The sequence below is a fragment of the Hippopotamus amphibius genome, chromosome 4 (genome assembly GCF_030028045.1).
Source record: "Hippopotamus amphibius kiboko isolate mHipAmp2 chromosome 4, mHipAmp2.hap2, whole genome shotgun sequence".
In the NCBI taxonomy this organism is placed as follows: Eukaryota; Metazoa; Chordata; class Mammalia; order Artiodactyla; family Hippopotamidae; genus Hippopotamus; species Hippopotamus amphibius.
Window position 1 is genome coordinate 50,080,967 of NC_080189.1, and position 11,917 is coordinate 50,092,883.

Genomic DNA, 11,917 nt, shown 5'->3' on the forward strand with positions numbered 1-11,917 from the left:
CATAATGACATCTTAAGCAAGGTAGACCTGGGAGTATTAAGCGCTGGAAGAAAACCAAACTCTGAATTAGGGTTACCTTCCTCAGATTCTCCCGGATCTTTCTGCCCAATCTAGAAATCTAGATTCAAAGGGTTGAATTCAAACCCCTCTTCTCAATCTTCACAGCAGTAGTATTTGTTTACTGATTTACAAATTAGTAAAGAGGATTTAGACTTGGTTGTCACTGAAGGGAGTACTCTGCAACAAGATTCAGAAATCCTAGCCCCAGAATATTAGAACTGTCACCTGGCCTTAAAGAGTGTAGTTTTTAGTTCATGTGATGATTTTAGCAGAGATGGGAGGGGGCACTCACCTACCTCTGCAGTATCAGAGGATCTTTAAACACGTTTTCCCATCAGAGGCTAACCACCCTTAACCAGTGGTCGGTGCTGTTATCCCTTTTACCTCTGCTGCTCTGTGTGATACAGGCAAGGGTGATCCATTCTCTACCTGGGGGCAAACCAGATCTGAGAGGAAAGTGGACACCAGTCTCTGAGGGGCCTCCTCCTCTCTCCAAGAAAATTCAGGGGCAAACAGATACACTCCTTCCCAAGTCTGACATAAAGTGCATTTTATAAGGTGAGAACGGGTGCTAGGGATTTCTGGAGGCATTGCAACTGCTGCTAAAACTTATTAACCCTCCCCCTACTACATGCACTTGTAAAACGCAATTAAATCACACTGAAAATAGCAATTTTCCCAGGAATCATTAATCACCTCATACAATAAATACTTCTTTGTAATTCAACAGCAATTCTGAAAGGCATTCTCTGGGAAAAGTCTGTGGAGAAGAGAGGGATCTTCTTGCAAATAATGTGGTCTCAGGCAAAGACTCAGCATCTTGGCTGTCTACTCAAAAGATGCCTAGACTCTTGGTGGAAATTGAGTGTCGAGCTGCAAAACCTCACATGGCAGATTATCATCATTTAAGGTAAATTCTTATATTTCTCCTTAGTAAGGAAGGAGGGGTATGGGGGCATTCATTAGCTTCATACTAGAGACACTTGTGTGGGGGTAGAAGGGGTAACTTTCTCTCACTTACTCTACATCTATCCAGGAAAAGAAGAGAGAGGATCGGGATTGTTTTTCTAATATTCCAGGACAAAATGGCAGTTTTCGCCAAGCTGTCTTGGGCAAAACTATTAAGATATTGGTAAGCTTTACAAAGCCAAAATTACCCACAATGATCCAAATGATTATGTCATTTCAAGTTTTTTGCCTGCTTCAGATTTGGTCTTTAAGGGAGCTTGTTATAACAGCGTAGAAAACCCCACGTTGTGCTTCAAAATCATGCATTGTCTGCCCCTTGCTAGGGCAACCATAAGAGTTCACCCAGAGGACAAATTTTCTATCTCATTAATTGTTTTTTTTTTTTAAAGTGACCCCTACTGGCCCCTCAAACCCTTGACCTTTAAAGACAGTATTCTGTGTAAACTCTATAAGTCTTCTACAAAAATGACCCTTATACATGCTCCCCTCTTCTTTCTCTCTTTTTCTCTCCTTCCCTCTAACGCAGGCTCATCTGCTTTAGTCACAGAGCCACGCTGTGCATGACTCCAGAGATAAAAGTTTTGTCAACATCTGAAATCAACCTAAATCGGATAGGAGACACTTTAATGGTCACAGTTTGAATTAAGTACTTAACACTCTCCCCCCGAAGAAAAATGGCACTTTGCAGGCTCTCTTTCCTAGTTTTGCTGAAATCTACGATATACCCGGTGTTTTATTACAGCAGGAATTCAACTGTGACAGGCATAGTAGAGTACTTAATACCAAGAATGGAGCTCCTGCGAAGATTACCTAGATATATGGGGAGTAGGCCCTCCACACAGCATCTCTGACTATATATTCAGTTGTCCCAGGGTGCCAACATTCCCCCCACCTCTCAGCCTCCTCCCCATGGGATGGGTATCTTTCCTCTGTCCCCCTGCTTCCCTGAGCTTCCAAACTGCGCTGCTTTTCTCACTGCAGCCTTTCCTATAGCTCTTTCAACATAGAAACATATCAATGGCTCTTTGGAATGGAAAGAAAGAAAACCCCCAAATGATAAATATAGCAAACAGAAACCTGGGACTTCCTGTGTGAATGAGTTGGTTCTGTGCAGGCAATACCCTGTTCTTTGTACTCTCTTGGTCTCTGCATCCCTAACAGTGGTCTGGTATTGAAGAACACAGGCTCACCTTTCCCAATAGCTGCTCCTGTTGCCCCTTCTCTGCTTCCTCTCTCAGAGAGTATGGGCTGGGAAGGAGGAGGAAGAGAGTATATTCTAACTCCTTGGTAGTATCAGGGAGGCTGCTGTGAAACATTCTAGCCTGAAACTTCAGTCTTGGAACTCTGGCATCTCTTCTTCTCAAGGCCCCAAACTCATGGAGTAACCCTTCTCCCCCACCCCTGCTTTCAGGCCAGTCCCCACTCTCTCTGGGATTGATTTCTGGGGCTAAAAGAGATTCCCTGATTGAAAGAACATTCAAGGCAAAAGAGATCTGGAATACATTTTGGTTCAGTCTTCTCAGTTTACCAGTGAGGAAACTGAGGCAGCTGAATGCTTCCCTTCCAAGTTCTTTATGTTAATGAATGTGTAGTTTGATTACAGTCTTTGGTCTCACCTGGGTAGGGGTAAGTGTACAGACATCTTTTCTCTGCCGGAGCCTATTCTGCCTGGAATGGACATATGCATCTGGGCTTACACTTGAAAGGGAGGGCCACAGATGTCCAGAGGCCAGGGAATAAATGTGGTTTCTTGCCTGATGAGCCACCAAAGCAGTTGGGAAAATAATGTAACCAAACTGCTTTAGCCAGGGCGCTGTGAAACAGGTGGACTGACCTCTGGGCTCAGGAGGGGCATGACGTCAGGGCACTTGACTGTCCATGATTCTCTTAGTGCTGGAATGACCAGTTCTACTGTGGCTTGCCCTAGTGGATTTCCATGGCCGTAGTTTGCCTGGGAGCCAGGCAAGGACATCTGCGTTCCGGAGGCCTGGGAACTAAAAAAGCCAAGCAGGGATCCTGGTTGCAGCAGATAAAGGTGTAGCGCCTGTTTGAGGGAGATATTGAAATTGTAATCTTTGTGGTCACGTGACTCATTAAATAATTAATGCTGATCGTCAGGAATGGATCGTAGTCGTCAGGGCCTCACTAGGAATGACTCTCTCAGAAGTGAGCCCCCCAACTTCCTACTTGATTTTTAAAAACACACATCCTCAGATTTATATCCAAAGGCTTTTTAACTCCTTCAGGAGGGGTGGAGAGAGCCGGTCAGCAGGTAGGACCGGACCTGGCGGACCCACGGTGGGTCTTGGGCTTTTCCTGTAGGGTTTTTGCGAGTCTGGGGAGCGCGCCGCGACCGGGGAAACGTGAGTTCGGGCTCGGGATTTCTGCGGTCACATCTTGGCTTTGGTGATGAAGTGGGACGGATGCGCAGACAGTTGGTAATGTTCTGATTCACACTGGGGAAGGCTGCAGAGATACCACAGGACGGGCGCGCGGCTTTGTCCAATTTTCCTGGTGTTCATAAATCACCCGCGCCGGGCGAGCGAGGGAGCAAGCGAGCGCCAAAAACGCCGAGAGAGGCCGCGGCGGCGGCGGCCATTGCAGAGGGAGAGACCTGGGTAGCATCTGTTTGTGACTCATTAGTCTGAAGGATTTATGGTGGAACAGCAGCCATGAATATTTGACTTGGGGATAAGGAAATAGCAACAATAATAATAACCATAATAATTACAATACTGCTAAGCGTCAGGGGTGGGGGGGTGTGGTGGTGCATGGTGGCACCGAGTATCTTTCTGGGGCTAAGTTGAGTGGCAACGTGCAGGGTAGCTAAGCCCCACCTTGCTCAGGGTCAGGCCAGGATCCCCAAGGCCAGGGGGCACTCCCTTTGGGGACATAGAGGGCAAGTCTGAACAAGAGAAAGGGGCCCAGCATGATTTCTGAGTCCCAAGTGCCTGATGGACAGTGGAGGCTGCAGGTCGAGGTGGTGGCAGAGGGCAGCTAACTGCTGGTGTGCGGCCACTTGTTCAGTGTGCTAGAGGGCCCTGAAGCCTGAGGGTCAGGGGATTTGTTGGCTATTTGGTAGCCTCTCTTGGCACTATCAGCAAGATGGAATGGACGCGGGACAGCCACTGCGGCTGATTTGGGCAGGCTGGAGTGTGGGGAGGCCACCCAGGGTGAAGGAATAGTGGAGCAGGGACAGGGCTGTGGAAGCAACCGGACCTCAGAGCCCCAGCCCAGCAGAGAGCTTCTCCAAGCCAGGGCCCAGCACCCAGGAGGATTCTTTGCCCCTCCTGAGTGTCTTCCCCCATCCCCCGAAAGTTGGCTGACCATTTGCTAGTTAGAGAACAAGAGAGAGTGGCAGATATCTTGAGGTATGAGGTGGCCGCAGATTTAGGGCCTGGAGCAGCTCGTGGCTGCTGCGCAAAGGGAGGCTAGATAGGGCCCCAGATAGGGTATTATGCCCGTGTCCTTCCCAGTTTCCCCCACTTCCAGCAACCATAACTGGCTCACCCTGAGGGACTGGGTGCTGTGCTGGTCCCACCAGCCCACTGGGAACCAGAAAGGACGCCCCAGGGCTTGAATGAACCAGAAGACAAAACCTCGAAAGACTGCCCCGGCCCATGGACTGAGCCGGAATCTGATTTCGCGCCAAACAGAAATGAACACTATTAGTGAGGTTTCAGGAGAGTCCGTGATTGAATGCTCTCAGACAAGGCTTCCCTTTGTTAGCAAAAGAAAATAAAGCGTGCATTCACATTCCCAAGTTGAGGTGCAAGAGGAGCTCTCCCAGCAGAGAGGACACCAACAGAAAACCTCTTCCACCTTCCTGTCTTCCTCCGCCTGGTCCATTTTCTTCCCCTTTCCCCTTCCCTCCACCCCACCCCCACCCCTCATAAAAAGAAAGGAAAAAAAAAGAGTGTGGGTGCGGAGATGGAGTATGTATTTATTTTACAAAAATAAATCACCATCTTCATGCTATTTGTGGACCGGGACCTTTCGAGCAATGATTGCGCCGCATGGACGAGTGCCCTGGCGACTCCTCCGTGTCCGCGTCACCCCGGGGGCCACCCTGGCGCTCGCGCCGCCTGCGCCTCGGACTCTGGTCTTCCCATTCCCTTCCGCCGCAGCCGCCGTTCACGCTCTGCTGTTTGTTTGTCCGCAGAGCGCCCGGACACCGGAAACGGCGGTTCCCTGAGCGCCCGGAGCTGGAGACACTCTCCGCTTCGCTCTTCGACATCTTTCGAGGTAAGCGCTGCGCCAAAACTCTTCATTGCGCCGGGCTTCGCACCGGGTCTTTGGGAAGTTCACTTTCCCTGGCAGCTGCAACCCCTTGCCCTTTGAAAGAAATGCTAGTCAATATTTAACTTTAGAGGAGTTTTGGAGCTGGTTCCCCTCAGCTGCACGCCCCGCCAGTGCGGGGCTTTGGCGGACAAAGCTCTGCCCCAAAGCAGGCTTCGTGCGGAGGGGCGGTTGCAGAGACCAAAGATGTGGGTCTTTGTGTGGGTCGAGGGGCTCAGAATGATGTGTTTGTTCCTTCCGGCGTGCCCCCGGCAAATCGAACCGCTGCACGGAAGAGCAGGGCAAAAGCAAGTAGAGGCCACCGGCGGGGCGGCCGCTGCGTGGGCCGCTCTCCTTGTGGACTGTTTGCGGCGCCGGCGGAGACTGTGAGTTCCGCAGTTGTGGTCAGTCCTAGCTCTGCGTGGAGGAAACTCGTCTCGCCGCCTCGCAGTCTCTCCTATCATTTTGCCTTTCCTTCGCACGAGGGAAGTTGCTGTATTTCAAATGTGTAGACCGTCGCAGGCAGCTGGGCTTTTCGATTTCTTTAGCAGGGCTGATCCTCTCATCCTCCTACCGGAAAAGCACGGGTTTTGTATGTCTCGGCGTTTTCTTTTCCTATTTGGAACAAGGGAAAACTCTTTAAATTTTTTTTCAAGTTCTGGCTTAATTTGTTCTCCTAGTTTGGTATGCAGGGAGGTAATTACTGTGGTTTATTACCTTGTAAAAGATCCATAAATTTCCTGCCTATTTGGGGGAGGGGCTGCTGGAATAGCTTTCAAAAGCTTGGGATGAAGGCATGATTTGCTTTGTTCTTTCAGGAATTACTTATCTCAAAAACTTTTCTGAGATTGTTATCTTCTATTCCCCAGGCCTCAGTCTTCCCTAAAATCTACTCTTACAATAGATATCAGGTTGTTAATTAATTGAAACATGTTATTCAGTGATGCTCTAAGGCTGATACGGTATTCTGGATACAGTTATTACTTTATCAGATAGGAAGTAAACAGTAATAATAAAGCTGGTTACTTTCTCAGCCACTGTGTGTCTGTTTATACCAAGTATAGATGGAGCATTTCAGGAATTTGCAACTCTGTGTGTACTTATGATTTGCATCTCTGCACAGAACAGAACCACTGCATGTGTAAATAGTTGCAGAGGTCTGTGGCCATATGTGTCCAGAGAACTTGGAGCTCATTTGTACTGTAGTTGCGCCCCCAGGAAATATCTCATGTTAAATAATGGTCCATAATCTACACACACACACACACACACACACACACACACACACACACACACACACACACGGTGGGCTAAGAGGGCCTTACCTGACACTAAGTAGAGAAACCACTAGAGTTAAGTAAAGGGAGAAAAACGTTAAGTGTATTTTTGACAGAGAAATCAGATTGCAGTGTTTGAATACAGATATAGCTAATCTGCCAACAGCCTTGCAAATATTGACTAAAGCTCTGTATCCTTGGTCACCTGCTCCTTCCAAGCCAACTTCATGGCTATTTTGGCTCTGGTGCATGGATCCATGGTGTGTGTCCCCAGCCCTGGCCAGGATGGGTGGGGGAGTCAGTAGAGGGTGGATTGGCAGCTGGGCTTCCCAACCTGGGCCTAGATTCTTGAGCATCTCTATTCTTGTTCTCTGGAACTGAACCATAAAAGACCCACCGCCTTGCTCCAGGAAAGTGGGTTTCAGAGTGGTGAAGGAGGACTCTCAGCTGCTGGTTCTCTGAGGGCTTGCCCAGACCAAGGTTTCTCTTAGGGAAGCCGTTTTCACCTCAAAAGTTAAATTTCCTTTGATTTGCTCACATTTTCTCCTTCACATCCCACCGAATCACCCCATCCCACCCCAAGTCGTTCATGTTAATTGTTAAACAGCAGTTGGAGCATTAACTGGGCTGTTAATAGCGGTATAGAGGCTCCTGGCTGGAGCTGAGATGCTGCTGGGCCTTGCTGGTGTTAAGGCATTTCTCTGAAGCAGTACCAAAGATTTCTCCCATTGATTTATGGCCTCAGGAGTTTCAGTTTGCTCCAAACTGCTCTGAGAGTTCTGAAGGGGGCCCCTTCTCATCTTTGAGTTGAAGCTTCTGCAGAAACTTTGGCTGCGGGGTAAGGGGGTTTGCCAGGCTATCTGGAGAGATCAGGGTGAAATTGTTGGGGTGGATGCGGTAAGGGGAGAAGAGGACAGTCTAGTAGTTGTCTGAGTCCTTGGGGGAACCAGAGAGTGCTTTTTGAAACCAGCTATTGGTCCTGTCCTCTACCCCCAAAACCTGAGAGAAGCAGGTTTTCACTTTGGGTTCTCACTTTGTAGCTTGTGGCTTAGGTCAGAGTTGGGAAAGTTCACATAGAGGTTCTCTCCCAGCTATCCCACAGACAGAACCTTAATGGAACACTGCCTCTGGCTTAGGCCAGGGCTCACTTACAAGGGATTAGGTCTCCTCCTCTTTTATTGCCCTTCTGATTTGGACACCCTGATGACCAGGCCCCTTTGCTGAGGGCCTTACATTCTCACCAGGCCCCTTCTGCTCCTCTATAGGGGAGGAAGGGAGGAAAGGAATCATGCACAACTTCCTGCAGCTGCTACAAGTGAGTCCTCACACTTGGAGAGGCCTAGCCAGCTGAAGACCACTCTCGAGGAACAAAAGAATATGGCATGAGGATCTCACCACCTCAGAACACTCCCCAAGTTCAGAAACTAGGATCTGAACAGAGCAACTTTTTAGATGGCACCTGGGAGGGTGAAGTCAGTGGACAGTATCACCAAGCAGAACGCAGGAGTTGCAGTGGGATAGGGAGGGGGAATGCCAGGTTCCTCCTGAGCAGACTTGGTCCAGTTCTGTTTCTGATGGTGGACAGAGTAGTCTTGGGGGAGGGTGGACAGACTTGTCTGCAGAGAGGGTCCTAGATTGTCTTGTAGGTTAATTCAAGGGATGCCAGCAAAGGTTGGTCCTTTTTTTTTTTTTTCTTCACTCTCTTGCAGAGACAATTAGGTCATTTCCCCTTACGTTTTTCATCATTAGAAGCCTATAATTTCATGTATCACTCAGCTCTGAACTAAGGAAATGCGTAAGTGCAGAATTGGCCAGAGCACTTGATCCCTCCAGATTTTACAAACCCTGACCCACCACTCTAGAGCCAAGCATCTCTCTTCTAGGGGGTTCCCATTGAACAAAACCAACTGGACTTGGAGGAGGTCCTAGTCTTTTGTCAGGTAATTATGGGCCTTTTGGGTTTCTCCAGTGGCTGTGGTGTATGGTGTGGGTGTTAGCAAACTCCATACAATGGCAGGACATTAGGGAGTCCACTGGCTAGGCCAGTCATTACTGCATTTTCTCCTGGAAACAGGGCCAGTGCCTTGCCTTTTGATGTACTGGTCAGTGGGCCAGGGGAGACTGGAGTGCTTGGGTGTTGTGGGTTCAGCTTGTGTGTGAACGGAAGACTGTAAGGAAAGTTTCGGGGACTATAAGAATGGGGACAGAATTGCTGTTTCCTTGTGTTTTGGATTGCGTGTAAAGAAATATAATTGGAGATAAGTGGCCTTGTGTGGCACGTGTTGGGGTGGGGGGAGATGCCCCCAGCGTCCTGCTGCCCTAGACAAAACTCTTCCCCATTGCTGGTCAAGGTCCCTCACTTCACCTCCCCGAAAGCTAAATGTTCTGCTTGGAAACTCAGTTCTTTCAGTGATTCCCCATTTCAAATAAAAGGATTTAAGTTGACGTATGACCACGTGAGCACATAATACAGCGCATTATTGTGGCATTTGGAGCGGAGACCCGGGCGGGCTTTGCCTGTGATTACGTTTTCTAGATTCTCTACAGAGCGAGAGCTTCCCCCCCACGCCCACACACCCACCTCCTCCTTCTTCCCCTTCTCCGGAGAGTGCTCTCCTAGCGGGTTTGCAGTTTTCAGCGCTCATGGAGCAGTTCTGGGCCAGCTAGCCGATGGGACTTCAGGCCACACCAGGAGGATGAAATTTATTTTAAGGTATTTCCGTTGATTGTTCATATCTAGAGTGAGTTATGGCTGTGAGAGACAAAGGTCAGGCGAGGAGACCCTGGTTCAGGGACAGGACCCTCAGCCCCTCTCTTCCTTTGTTTCTCCCTTAGAACCGAAAGCATCTGAAAGATCCCCGGTAGCCCTCTGACTGAATTTAATTCCCTGGAAAGTATTGGGGTGGGGGTATAGGAAGGGGCACTCGGGGGGCTACTAGGTGGGCCTGGTGGCCTCCAAGGCTCAAGTGGCTTTGTCCACTGTAGCGGGGCTTGGGTCCCAGAAGCTGAGCCCCAGACGGAGGGTCCCGAAGCGCCGGCTCAGGCCAAGGTGGCCTGCGTGCGCGCTTGCTGGACAAGACTGCCTGGAGGGGATGGGGGCTGAGTGCAGGAGAAGGGGAATCTTGCCCCATTTAGCCATGTTTGCTGGCTAGGATGGAGGGTGAGGGCGGACCAGGACAGCCAGAGCAGCTGGGAGAGGGAAATCAATGAGTGTACAGATGCGCTGCCATTTTATCGATGATGCCTCGGGCCACTTTGTTCAGGGCTGGGTTGCAGGACAAGCTTTTCCACTTGCCGGACTGAAGGAGCCAGATCCTGAGGACTAGCCATTGTCTCCCTGAGCACCCACTGTCCGAGTAGGGGTGGAGAAGAACAGCTCAAATCTAGGAGAGGCTTGGGGTGGGGGCAAGCGTGCTGAATGCCCAGAAGCTCTGTGATTCTAGCATTCGGGAGATACAGAAACGAGGGAGCTGGAGCTGAGTCTGAGCTTCATAATGCACAAGGCTTGGGCGCCCCCTTGTACGCCCCTAGCCGGCTGGGAGAGTTGAAGGACTGGCCGGTGCGCCCTGGGCTGGAAGGAAGTCTGAAGGCAGAGTCTGCAGAAAGCAGAGGCAGACATCTCAGTGGCTTCAGAGCCCCAGAAACGGTGCTGTAGCCAGAATGGGGGCAGATGAGAGTTAAACAGTAGGCTTCCAAATTACTGGGAAAGCCTGAGCTAATTGGGCTTTAGGGACCCAGCACTCCTGGGAAGGATGGAAACTCCCTAAAAAGGTGAGGGAAACTTTGCTTTCCTCTGCTCTTGAAGCTCTTGGAGCAGAGAAAACAGATGCCTACAAGGAGTCTAGGAATTGGATTTGTCTCCTGACTTAAAAAAATTTTTTTTTTTAATTTCATTCTGCACTGGAAAAAAAATCAAATCAGGCTTCCCTTACTTGAGTGGGATTTACTTCCCCACATGGAAGGGCTGCTTCAGCCTTCCCCTGCTACTGGCCCAGGCGTAACTGTGTTTAACTGAGGCCATTTCAAGTGCTCTAAAACACCCCTTGGAAATAAAATGTAAGCTTTAATTGCTGTTCAATTACTTGTCAGCATTTCATATGATTTATGACCCAGTTCTGGTGCATTTTTGACCCAGTTAAAGATTCATAAATAATATAGTTTCGCTAGAAAGAAGGAGAGAGGGAATAGAGTTTTGTTAAAGGCATCTTTTTATTGTCGCTTCAGTACCAGCAAGCAGAATAAATATCTAAGGGTGGACTCTGGAGCTGGTTGTGTATAAAAGTGCACAGAGAGAAGCCAATAGTGGCGTTTATAGAGAACCGGTTGGTTTTTCCTCCACGGAGAAAGCTAAAGCCACTCCATCACAGCTAAACTACAACTATTAAAAAAAAAAAAGGCTAATCCCCTTTTACCCTCAAAATGCCAACTTCACCCTCACAGGCAAGCTTATTTCCTCATTGATTTTCCTCTCCAGTCTGGAATTTCTGTACTTCTTCTTGCTAACAGTTATTCCTCACCTTCCTCCCCAGGCTGCACAGCCAGCCTTGGAGCCACCCACAGGCCCTTGCAGATCAGTTCACAAGGAGACCCCTGTGAAGGGTAGAAAGGCACTCTGCTGTTCCAAATATTCTTCTAGTGCTGAAAAAATGTTTTCTTCTAGTCCACATGGGTGAGGGATGGGGGCGGGGCGCGGGACTTAGGGGTATTGGCACAGCCAAGGGGTCGTCTCCCCAAAATAAACCTCAGTGGTTTTGGCAGAGCCGGGTGAATGGCTGCGGGATTTACCTAGAAAGGGCGCTGGCGACAGCGGCGGCGGAAATCTACAAGCGATATTTTTCTTTTAAAAAGCAGCAACAAACAAAAATTCTTCAGCTATTATACATTACTATTTTTAATCACCTCACTTGCCCAGCACCAAAAGCCAGTCCTCTGAATTTCAGCAGAGAGGCCTGGACCCCAGCAGTCTGTGTGCCAGGCCGCCGGACTCTAGTCCTGAGGTTGGAGCCTTACTTATGCCCGCTGCAGCCCACAGCCCAGAGGCCACCTAGTCAAGGGCGGGTGGAGGCCCGGACCCGAGCTCCCGCCCTGGCTTTCCCTGGGCTCCCGCGGCTCGACGGGTCCAGTCCCGGTGTTTTGCCGGCACAATCTTGGCGCCGGCGGAAAGGTATGCGCCCTGGGCGCCCCAGCCCTCACCTCGGAGCCCTGGGCCGTCCCCTCCCCTGGCAGGTTCTCACGGAGAGCTGGCCTTCTTGGCAGCTGGCTTAGCTGAGAAGGCGGTGAGTCGCGTCAGCAGTTTGGAGGAGAAAGTGCGGGTTGATTATTGACCCACGCCT